At 42.7% G+C, this 13,252-nt stretch overlaps 1 long non-coding RNA gene across 1 annotated transcript in view; it reads right to left on the reverse strand.

Annotated features, from left to right (window-relative positions):
- The window catches only part of LOC134911408 (uncharacterized), a 69,481-nt gene that overhangs the window by 17,500 nt on the left and 38,729 nt on the right, over positions 1 to 13,252 (reverse strand). Inside the window, exon 3 of the long non-coding RNA XR_010176542.1 lies at positions 12,012 to 12,111. This is a non-coding gene — a long non-coding RNA (uncharacterized LOC134911408). The remainder of the gene's footprint in view (positions 1 to 12,011; positions 12,112 to 13,252) is intronic.

Here is a 13,252-nt window from a genome sequence, read left to right on the forward strand (position 1 = left end):
CCCAATAGTACCCCCAGATTAAAATTTCAATATATGGTGATCACTGTCACCAACACCAAACCAATATACCAATAAAACAAACAATAATATAAACAGTAACCCTGTGCCTCTAGGGAAAGGGGTCAAAAGTTGACCTCTGTTCTACACTACTTAATGAATGAATATGTTAAGTGGATTGTTCTCATTAAGCCCGCGTGGAGTTATGGTGTCCAGTCTATGAATCCACCTTGCTTCACACTTTTTTAAAGTTAGAATACGATCTCCACCCCGTATGGGTTCAGGAACGTGGTCAATGACCATACAACGCAATGCAGCTACTTGATGATTAGCAAGAAGAAAATGTTTAGCAACTGGTTTGTCAGTATTGCCCAATTCAATGGTTTGTCTGATGGAATATCTGTGATTTGCCATCCTATCCCTAAAGGATCTCTTAGTCATCCCTGTATAGTAGAGTCCGCAGGGGCAGATAATTATATAAACCACAAAAGCACTGGTACACGTCACATTATGTTTGATGGAGATTTTGGTGCCATTATGTGGATGGCGAAAGTCCTTACCACTGACCATGGAATTACATGTGGTACACCCCTTGCACTTAAAGCATCCGGTCCTTCCAGAGCGCAACCAACTCGATGGTCCCACATTTGGTTGCAAAGTGGGACGCATCAAAAGTTGTCGCAGATTGGGACCTCGTTTATATGCACACATCGGGGGTTTAATACCTCGTAATTTCAAACTTGGATCAGTAGTTAAAAGTGGCCAATTCTTTTCATATATCTTCTTGGTAATCTGTGAAGTATGATCATATGTGCTCACATGTATCATCCGATTATCAGTAGCCTTCTTAGGTACTTTATCTTTTGGATGATTATACCGATGATATGCTTTCTTGATACATCTCTCAAGTGTGTTAGGTGAGTACCCTCGTTGCATAAACCTGGACTTCATCTCATCAATCTGTAGCTGAGCAAGTTCATTAGAGGAATTAATTCTGAGTACCCTCAGGAACTGGGAAATCGGTAGACTTTCCTTCAGAGTGGGAGGATGTTGGCTCGTAGCCTGTAGCAATGTGTTCCTATCCGTCTGCTTACGGAACAAAGTGGTACACAGTCGAGGACCCTCCCTCCACACAGTTACGTCTAAGAAGTCTACAGAGTGTAGATCCATGTTAACAGTAAACCTAATTGGTTCATCTAACGCATTAAGCGTTTCAACCATCTTAGTTACTTCGTCCCCAGTGCCAGACCACAGCAAAAAAACATCATCAATAAATCTAACATATATTAAACATTTATGTCCAAATTGGCGAAAGATATAATTACGCTCATATATGGCCATATATAAATTGGCGTATGCCGGCGCCAAATTAGACCCCATGGCCGTGCCATTTACTTGGGCAAAAAATGTAGAACCGTACAAAAAATAGTTCTGCTTCAAAACCAGTTCAACCAGGCTGGTCAAAAATTCAATAGGAGATTGTTTGTGAGCTGCTTTAATCAAATGTCGCCTAATAGCATCAATGCCATCACTGTGTGGTATTACTGTATACAGCGACTGAATATCAAGGGTTACTAACCAAACTTCACCGTCAGGAACTACAAGATCCTTAATCTTAAGAAGAAAATCAGTAGTATCACGAACATAACTAGTGGTATTCAACACTAAGGGTTGTAAAAATTGGTCCACATATACTGCCAGGGGCTGTAAAAGAGACCCCCGGGCCGATATAATCGGTCTACCCGGAGGATCTTCAAGCCGCTTATGGATTTTAGGCAGTGTATAAATAATAGGTGTTATAGGGTGTTCAACTTTTAAATATCCAGCTGTATCACTGTCAATCCACCCTGCCTGTAGCCCCAAATCAATAGTATTATCAATAAGTATTTTGATCTTATTAGTTGGATTCCCACTTAAACGCTTGTATGTGGTATTATCAGCCAATTGACATCGGATTTCCCTATCATACTGTACCCAATCTTGTATCACCACTGCCCCGCCTTTGTCAGCAGGGCGAATGGTGATATCCTTATTATTCTTAAGGGATTTAAGTGCTTCCCTCTGGGCTGGAGACATATTATAGTATTTGGGTTTTGTGATGGTACTAGATTGTTTGTCAATTTCAGCCATCCTAGTGAAGGTCTTAATACTGGCATTATAGGAAATCGGATCATATTGGCTTGGTTTCTTACATTTGGATGGAGCTACCTGCTCTCGTACAGTTGTGGTACCAAACTGTTCTCTAAGGCGTAGTTTACGACTAAACTTATAATTATCAACTGACCACGAAAATGCATCGTGTGTAGTGGTAGGGATAAATGATAAACCTAGTGATAGAACCGATGATTCAGCTTCAGTAAGGGTATGAGATGAAAGGTTAAAAATCAGGTTGGTATCTTGGGTTTCCTGCCACTTCTTCTTATGGTATCCACCCCGCCTCTGGTGGCTCCGGACCCGCCTCTTCTTCTGAAGGGGGGATATACATGTGTACCTGTCTCTAAAAAATGTTGTTGTCTAAATCGTCTACCATCATTGGAGTCAGTCGTCTCACCGTCAGAGGAAGATTGTGCCGAGACTGCACCTCCCTGTGTGGCATCTCTAGGTCTATATTGGCGGAAAAACCGTCTCCCCCTAGTATCACCCTGATTACCTGTTAGCCATCTGTACACTGTATGTAACTTGTAGTCAGTATTGACGGTTTCAAGTTTTTTCCTTTTAAACTGTAATAATTCCTGCTGATAAGCATCAATCTGGCTTTTCAAACGTTCAAGCCATGGTTCAGTTTTATCAGTTGTCAGCTTCTTAATATATAATCCCTTAAATGTTTCAATCTCTCCTCGTAATTTCTTCAATTCGGAACTAACTTCTTCAATGACCAATAAAATAAGGTCAGATGAGCACTTATTGAGGACCGAGCACCATTTGGCACAGAACGCTGGGTTGTTACGGCCCAGTGTGGGTACATTCTGTACCCTAAAACCCCTAGGTATCCTTTTAGCTCGATGGTACTCGCTAAGGAATTGACCATGTAGAACAAGATCGATTTCTCGTTTCCTCATTCTTAACAACTTTGTATATAAATCAGCTGAAGTTTCAGCAGGCAATTCAGTAAATTCCACATGGTCAAAATATATTCTCTCAGCGTCATCATCTGTGAGCGATAAAAAATTACTCTCAGCTATTCTCAATAAGTCATCATCGACCACATTAGTCCCTGCTTGTGACATATTCAATAATATTTAAAACAACAAGAAAGGAAGGAAGTAAGAGAAGAGAAGAGAAAGATAGAGAATATCACACAAAATTAGATGTTATTACTGTAGTCTGGCACTGGTAAGGACAAAACTTAGAGGCACAGGGCTATATTAAATGTTAAATATTAAAACACCTAGAAATATAGGTATACTAGGTGGCTCATAATGCCAGCATGCTATGCATCCGACATACTAAAATGTCCCACTGAAAAAGGAATAGAGAATCAAATATAGTCACCAATCCAAAAGGTTCATCATAGAGTAACGGGTGCTTGACAAAGAAATCCTGGCTCATAGCTAGGGATCCATATATATATCCATAGAAATGTCCGCACTCACGTCCAAAAAATCATCACCATGGGGTGCTGCTCATGATAACCCCGAAAGGGTTTCACATATACCAGGTGTGTTGGAAAATCCAACAGAGGGCACTCACCAGTCCATAAGAGTGTGAAGCAAGGTGGATTCATAGACTGGACACCATAACTCCACGCGGGCTTAATGAGAACAATCCACTTAACATATTCATTCATTAAGTAGTGTAGAACAGAGGTCAACTTTTGACCCCTTTCCCTAGAGGCACAGGGTTACTGTTTATATTATTGTTTGTTTTATTGGTATATTGGTTTGGTGTTGGTGACAGTGATCACCATATATTGAAATTTTAATCTGGGGGTACTATTGGGTGTATTGTTTCTGCCGGGTCCTCTTCTGTAGCATCATCTTTGATTATGTGCTATGCTATTAGGTTTAATGGTTTCATGTTTGATCCCCACATCTTATCGGTGATATTCTGCCGAGGGATTTTGGGATTGATAATACCTTTGTTATGATATAGATATTGATAAACTGATTAATCCTAATGTACTGTCTATATATCTGCAGCCTATGAGCAGTATTATTACCCTGTCTTTGTATTCTAGTTTTTTATTGATACAGTCTGATATCATGTGATTTACTGATATAGAGCCTATATGATATTGAGTTAATTCTCTCAATGTGAAGTAATTACTATGCTTATAATCTGCTTTATATATACTATGCAAACTATTGGAGTGCGGCATATTTTGTATACCACATCATACATGTATGATATTAGGGCAGTTTAACTTTTGGGTCACATTGCGATATAGGTGTGAACCCTAATCTAATTTGGGTCTAGTTATTGTGGGGAGCAACATAGAGCGCAATCTAGACTTATACGTTTTTTTAGCATTTCCGGGTTTTGTAATCTCTAGTTGTATGTGGTTACCCTGGCTACGAATAGCAAGTATGACACGCTCTAGTGCGCGGTTAGCACATCATTAAAATGTGCGCCGCGCTACCATGGTTACCGGTGACGCTTATGGGTTCAACTCTGTAGCCATGGTAACGCGCGATACGGATGACGTATTTCCGGTAGCTCCGGACGCGCGGCGCAGCGTTCACAGCTGTCTCCTGTGTTTGAATAATGACATATCTCGGTGATATGCATTTTGATTCTTGCTTGCTCTGTGAGTCCAGGATGTTATATTATATACATAACGGGGGGTTTTTGAATCACACTGCAGGTATCCTATTTGGGTTGATTACATTGTTGATTGATATTTGATGGGCTATATAAGGGGACCCGGTAGGCAGTGTCATTATGTGTGTAATTGGCATGCTGTTTGGATGTCTCCATTGATTGTCCTGAGAAAGGCCCTAGGGGCCGAAACGTCGACACACTATTGGTGATTATAATGTATCAATAAACCTTTATACTCTTATGGACTGGTGAGTGCCCTCTGTTGGATTTTCCAACACACCTGGTATATGTGAAACCCTTTCGGGGTTATCATGAGCAGCACCCCATGGTGATGATTTTTTGGACGTGAGTGCGGACATTTCTATGGATATATATATATATATATATATATATATATATATATAGAAATACAAAGTCCACGGCACTCCCAAATCCCGAAGGTATATGGAATTTTGAAATAGTAATGCCGGTAGTACCTTCTGTTATTTTATCCTGATGAAAATGCCGCTTTTGACATTGAAACGTTGAAACATCAGACTTGCCTGTCTGTCTTCATTCCTAACGCCGAGAGTGCCGCCTGTTTCTGCAATATATATCACTGGACACAGCAGCGCTGTTTACCATTGGGAGGGCACCGGCATTACTATTTCAAAATTGCATATACCTTCGGGATTTGGGAGTGCCGTGGACTTTGTATTTCTATATTTTGACCACTGAGACCGTGCAGGTTTGTGGCCATACAAGGGCACCCGCCCCAGGAATATTATACGTCTGGACTTCTTTGTTTGTGGAGCACTACAGCACATGTCCATTGGACATTAACACTTTCACCACTTTTCTTATTATTTACACGGAAAGCTCTGTATAAGTCCACGATGTTGACACACACTGACACAGAATTGGAGGATTTACTGGCAGCTGTAGATTTAACACCAGGTGAAACGTTCAGTTATTCTGACATCGATGCAACTAATATACGCTTCAAGGAAAACCTGGCTGCCACCGGTGGAACACCGGACAATATTCATCTATTTAGGGAATTATTCAAACTGAAGCGTCGAGAAATAGATTTTTATTATCATGGAGTAACCTTGTCTGATTACCATCGACAAGGAAAAATACCCAGGGGCTTCCGCATTAAAAACATTCCTACCATAGGAAGATTTAATGTGGCTTTTTGCAAGAAATGGGTCTCCATATTAAATAAATGCTCCTATGACTTAATTCTTTTGGTCATCGAAGAAGTTACACGGGAGCAAGAGGTTATTCGGACACAAATAGAGACCTTTGAGACCACCCATAAATCAACCTTACAGTCTGATACCTCAACTAACTGGTACGAAAAACTATCTGTTCAACTCGACAAATATCAAAAAGATTTAATTTCGTACAAACGGAATAAATTGGATATAGTCAACAATGACTACACCAAAAGACAAGTTTACCCATGGGTTTCTGGTACCTCAACAGTTAAACGACCCTCAAGGAGACGTCCATTCAATCGCTTCAATGCACACCATCTGGATACAGACTCCTCCACTGAGGGAACAGCGACGGCCAGCGAAGCTGAAACTCCAAGCCAAGGTCGCCCCCCTTTAGGGGTTCGAACGCGGGCACAACTAGCAAACCCAGGCGCGAATTCACGAGGCGAGGTGGGCAATGCAAAAGGATGACGAGGAAGAAGAACAACATACTCCAAACGGAGATGATCTTCAATTTGTCAGACCGTCAATTCACTCCTACGGAATTACAAGTTTTATCAAAGGGACTTAACTTTGTTCCTACGACTAAGTTAGACCCTTTTAATTGGAAAGTTGAGCAATATAAATTGGAACGCCAACTTCGTTTAAAAGAATACTTCTTCCAACATTCATCAACAACACCTAACATCACGTCGTTACCACCGGCTCTTCAGGTCAAGTCTAAATTTGATCCCGTATCTCAGAATCAGTCTATCAAAACCTACTCGAGAACTGTGGGTCATCAAGTTCAAACTGCCATCCAACAAGATACACACCTACATTCAAATTTATCTAAAGCAGAGTGGCAAGCCCTGACCAACCTCAGTAAATATGACGACATAGTTATTCGCCCGGCGGATAAAGGGGGAGCAATCGTGGTACAAAATGTCCATGATTACATCTCTGAATTAGACCGCCAACTATCAGATATTAACATCTATCGCAAATTGCCATCCGATCCCACTGCTTCCTTTAAAAAGGAACTTGATAATACCTTATCACTTGCCGTTAAGGATGGGGACTTAACACCTGCCCAGAATGAGGCCTTGATCACAAAGTTCCCAATGGTACCGATTTTATACTCGGTACCTAAAATACATAAGGATAGCCAGTCCCCTCCGGGACGTCCAATAATCTCGGCAAGAGGATCACTGTTCCAGAAAATTTCCATCTTCCTGGACTATTATTTGCAACCATGCATACAATCGATAGATCACTGCCTCAAGGACACAACAGACCTTTTGAACAAATTTTCTGCCATCCAATCTATTCCAAGCAATTGTATATTGGCAACTATTGATGTGAAAAATTTATACACATGCATCCCTCACACAGAAGGACTTAAGGCTGTGGAATCATTGATCCGGAATAATTCATCATACAACGGACCTGGCATCGATTTGTTTCTGAAGTTGCTACAATTGACTTTACAGCGAAATTATTTCCTATTTAACAACAATTATTATTTACAACTTGCCGGATGCTCCATGGGTAGCAACGTCTCACCCTCGTTTGCGAACAGTTTCATGTTGCAGATTGAGGACGGGTTGTTTCTGTCCAATGAAGCAACCAAACCATATGTATTACTATACTTGAGATTTGTTGACGATCTGCTTTTATTGTGGACAGGACCGCGGAGCCTGTTAGAATCCATACTCAATGTACATAATTCATCAAATTCCCCAGTGAAATTTACATACACCATACATGAGCAAAGTATCAACTTTTTAGATGTACAGATTTCACTCAGGGATGACAAAATTGACACGGCCTTGTTCACTAAAAGTACAGATAGGAACAACCTCTTACAAGCGTCCAGTCACCATCCTGTCTCTTTGCGTAAAGGTCTCCCCTATTCACAGATGCTGAGCCTTAAACGCATCATCAGTGATGAGACACAACTTGAAACAGCATGTGATAATATGATCACAAAGTTCACGCAAAGGGGTTATAACCAGTCCGATCTCATCCTTATTAAGAAGAAAGTACTGAAAATTCCCAGAAGTAAAACTTTAATTTCCAACAAAAAACCTGAGAATATTGATAGATTAATTTGGGTAAATGAATATAACACTCAAAATCTGACCATCAGCAAGATCACGAAAATTTTTTGGCCCATTATCCAAACTGATAAAAAAATAGGCATTCAGCCTAGTACACGTATATTGCCTGCTTATCGTAGAGGGAAAAACATACGTGATTTTGTAGTTAAAACTAACGTTGAAAGTACCAAAAAGAGTAATATCACCACTTTTCTTAAATCCTCATGTCCAGGATGCTTTAAGTGCCTCGGCTGCACTACGTGCAGCCATATGTTGACGGGTGACACTTTTTGTCACCCATTTACGGGCAAAAAATGTAAGATACGTCATCGAGTAACTTGCACCACACGATATGTGGTTTACTTACTCAGTTGCCCCTGTGGTCTCCACTACGTGGGGAAAACTGACTGCATGTTTAAAGAACGGATGGCCGGTCTTCGGGCCTCCATCAGAGCAGCAGTTAAATCAACCTGTTCCCAGACACTTTTTGCATGCCAAACACTCAGTAGCTGCCTTGAGACATCGCATAATTGATCATATTCCCCCGCTCAAACGAGGGGGTGACCGTGCTCAATTATTACTTAAAGCTGAGGCCAAGTGGATATTTGTATTAGATACATTGTCCCCTCGAGGGTTAAATGAACAGATGGGCCTATCGGCCTTTATTTAGCCCATCATTACTTATAATAATGTGGGGGGACACATATAATATATTGCTTCACAATAGCTTTAACCAGCTTGCCTTTGTTTTTTCATGTTTACTAACTGTTGACACATTGTGGATTTCTGCCAGCTCTCTAGGCATAATCATGGGCTCCTTGCATTAGCCACTGTGAAAGTTTACAGTGTAGCTACTTCATGTTACCATTTATATTGATATAATCAACATTGTTTCAGAAAAAAGGTTACATGTAATGCCCACATTGTGCTGTGTAGATAACACTGTTTTTTGTTTGCACATTTTAGGTGTTTTTTAAGTGTGCTCCGGTCCAGGTGTTCCCTGACGCCGAAGCCGGCACCTCGTGATGACGTCGCTGTTGGACGGAGCGTGATGCGACGGCCGCTGGCGCCACGGACCACCAGACGGAGATAAATGGGTGAGTAGTACCTTCTGTTATTTTATCCTGACGAAAATGCCGCTTTTGACATTGAAACATTGAAAAATCAGACTTGCCTGTCTGTCTTCATTCCTAACGCCGAGAGTGCCGCCTGTTTCTGCAATAAATATATATATATATATATATATATATATTTAAAAAAGGAGTGCTGGCCACCAGGGCTGCCAAGAGAAATTCTCGGCCCCATTACAATGACTTCTTGGGCCCCCCTGCCCCCACTGGAGGGGGTATGCCACAGCATGCTGAGGGCATGGCCACTCCTCTTTGGGTACGTGTCTAGCACATCAGAAGCACCCATTCATAGGAGCATGGCATGACTCCCAGCCAGGGCAGTAGAGAACCTGGCTAAGCCCAGGTACTTTTCAGGGGATATGGCCTAATCAAAGGTGGCATGGACACACACACACACACACATACACACACACACACACACACACACACACACACACACACACACACACACAGTGCTATTTTTCGGCAGGTACCAACAGGAACTCAGTTCCTGAATCTCAAACTAAATATGACATATCAGGAACTGGGTTCCTGAACCTGTCCTGGGCCAAAATGTGTTTTCCACAAGATAAGTTTTATTTTGAAGTCCATTTTGAGTGCCTTCTTTTCTAAAAACTATATATATATATATATATATCTATCTATCCAACCATCTATCATCTATCTATAGCTTTTTTAATAGCGCCACACCCAGACCTGTAGTTCCCGAACCAATTTTTCCAGAGAAATAGTACTGTATATGTACAGAGCCATAACTAGACTTTTTGGTGCCCTGTACCAGAAAGAGAATTGCCCCACCGCCCCCCCACCGCCATCAATTTTCCAATAGGGAGCATGCCTCGTGGGGAAAGGGCATGACAAAATTGATCCCAGAGAAAGCTCATGCTATGATGCCCCTTCCCACTTTTTGTTATTTATATATATATACACACAATTACAATAACCTTTATTAAATCACATACAGTATTTCAATATATTGCCATACCTATGATTCAAACCTATAACCTGTTGCAATCCAGTAAAACTTCCTACTCATTGGTCTTTTTAACCCTGCATAGAAACTATAAGATTCCTAACAATATGAACCTACTTGTGTTTTGTAAAAAAAAATCCTAGCATTGTAATTGAGCAGATCTATGTAGTGTGCAGCCACACACCCAATCCCTTGAAGCCACACACTGCATAGATTTGCTCAGCTGCAAAGCTGATCGTTTTTTTACAAAGTACAAGTAAGCTTTAATTAGTTAGAATTCTCTAGCTTTCTATGCAAGGGCAGATAGCTCAATGACTAGTGTCTGACTGCAATGCCACAGGCGATGGGTTAGATTCCTGGGTACTGTATGCCGGCTTACGGTCATTAGGTCGACAAGACTTAGGTCGACAGTCATTAGGTCAACCACTATTGGTCGACATGCACTAGGTAGACATGGTCATTAGATCGGCATGGTCATTAGGTCGACATGAACAAGGTCGACGTGAGTTTTTTACATTTATTTAATTTTCTTAACTTTTTCATAATTTACGATCCACGTGGACTACAATTGGGAACAGTAACCTGTGCCGAGCGCAGCGGCAGCGGAGCGACACTGTGCACTAATTGGGGTTCCCCGTCACTTTACGAAGAAAACGGCACCAAAAAAAGTAAAAAAAACTAATGTTGACCTTTTTCCATGTTGACCTTATTCATGTCAACCTATTGACCCTGTCGACCTAGTGCATGTCGACTAATAGTGGGCGACCTAATGACAGTCGACCTAAATCTTGTCGACCTAATGACCCATACCCTGTATGTCAGCATTTTGAAATGTAATAAAAGACAGTGTTATGGAATAAAAAAGAGCTATCACGTTAAATTCATGACTATTGTAAAGGAATTAGCGATGGAAGGGGTGGGGTAGGAGACAGGGTTGGGTCAGGAGTTGCTGGGCTTTAAAAAGAGGGGAAGCTGCAAGTGAAAGTACTTTAACCAGATAATTGTCAAGTGCTGCCAACGGCGCCCCCTACCTTGCAGCACTATGGGGGTCATTCTGACCCGATCGCACACTGCAGTTTATCGCAGCAGTGCGATCGGGTCAGTACTGCGCATGCACCGTTGTCGCAGTGCACCGGCGCATGCCAGATGGCCGAAGGCCAACGTTATCTAGCAAACGCCTCTGCCTGATTGACAGGCATAGGCGGTCGCTGGGCGGGAGGGGGCTGCCGCCATTTAGGGGGCGTGGTCTGGCCAATGCAGGAGTGGCCGGACCATTGGGGGGGCGGGCCGTGGTGGCTGCGTGACGTCACATGCAGCCGCTGCGACCCATACAGCGAAGAGGTTCTCCCGGGGGGGGGGGGGGAGGGGGCAGCACTGACATGCGGGGCAGACTAGCCCTGTGCTGGGCGTCCCCCCGCATGTCTGAGTGCCTGATTGTAGCTGTGCTAAATTTAGCACAGCCACGATCAACTCGGAATAACCCCCCATTCAGTTCCAAAGGGCAGTACCCAGAATTTGAAATGATCTCTGATCCTGGTGCCCTCCTAGGTATCCCTGGTGAGGGGTCCAATACAAACGCATACCCTCCAACATTTCACAAATAAAAATCGGTACAAAATCAAAAAGGGGGCGTGGCCACTGGTAAAAGTGTGTGGTCACGCCCCGTTTCCTATACTTTCAATGGGAATTTGGAGAGTCAAAAATCAGTACAAACCATAAAAAAAAGGTACTGTAACTGGCAAAAAGGTACAGTTGGAGGGTATGCAAACACTTGCGTCACTTGAATAAAGAAAACTAGAATACAGCTATTGTTTCTAAGCTTTAATAACTCATCATTAGGATATAAAAATTGCAAACAAACACTGACCTTATACTGACCACCATCACAACATGTCCCGCTTCTGGTGTCTGAGCCAGGTGCGATGATGCCCACTGATGCCATCATCATCATCAGCCAGTTGCCGTCGCTACAACAAACAATACTTTTCTAAAACATACAGTAATCCAGCAAAATAAACAAAAATACAATATTGCAAAATTATAAATAATGACATCCAAAGAATCCATAATAAGAACACATACTAGTAATATCTATAATAAGAATACATAATGATGAGATTATATATGTTTCTATCATATGCTGCATGTTCTTGATGTATTATCTATATACAGTAGATATTACTATGTATTCTTATTATGGATTCTTTGGATGTCATTATGTATCATTTTGCAAGGTTAGTGTTTGTATGCCATTTTTATATACTGATGACGAGGCATTAAAGCATCAAAACGTCGATGACACTAGCTATGTTGGGTTGGGTAGAATATCTTTGCGTGCGGGATTCTGGTGCTTAGAATACCAACGCTGGCATCCTGATGATGAAGATCTCAACAGGGGTGAGTTATGTATTCTAATACCCCTTTCACACAGCCCAAAATTTCCCGGGTTAAAACACATGAACGCGCATCAACCCGGGAAATTTCTCAGTGTGAAAGGGTACAGGGACAAAATCCCGGGATTTCTGTCCCTGCATTTCAACCCTGCAATCGACCAGGGTTGGTCCCGGGATCGTCCCTGGAACCTGGACAGTGTGAATGGTGCAGGTACATGTCCCGGGTTCACTACGGCTGGCCGGCGGTCGGGCTCCCGGCGACCAGCATCCCGGCGCCGGGAGCCCGACCGCCGGCTTACCGACAGCTTGGCGAGCGCAAATGAGCCCCTTGCGGGCTCACTGCGCTCGCCACGCTACGGGCACGGTGGCGCGCTACGCGCGCCACACTATTTTATTCTCCCTCTATGGGGGTCGTGGACCCCCACGAGGGAAAATAAGTGTCGGTATGCCAGCTGTCGGTATGCCGGCTGTCGGGCTCCCGGCGCCGGTATACTGAGCGCCGGGAGCCCGACCGCCGGCAAACAGAAGACCACCCCATGTCCCACCTTCCCGGGTTGCCTTTGCTGATGCTAATTGGCTATTCTGGGCACTTCCTGGTCTTGTGTTTTTTCTGAGACACCCATTCTCAGAAAATGCAAGGCTATCCCGGGTTCAGTATGAAAGGTGCCGACCCGGGATGTCCCGGCTCCAAATGCTGGTATAAACGGGCCCAACC

The sequence above is a fragment of the Pseudophryne corroboree genome, chromosome 4 (assembly GCF_028390025.1).
Source record: "Pseudophryne corroboree isolate aPseCor3 chromosome 4, aPseCor3.hap2, whole genome shotgun sequence".
Lineage (NCBI taxonomy): Eukaryota > Metazoa > Chordata > Amphibia > Anura > Myobatrachidae > Pseudophryne > Pseudophryne corroboree.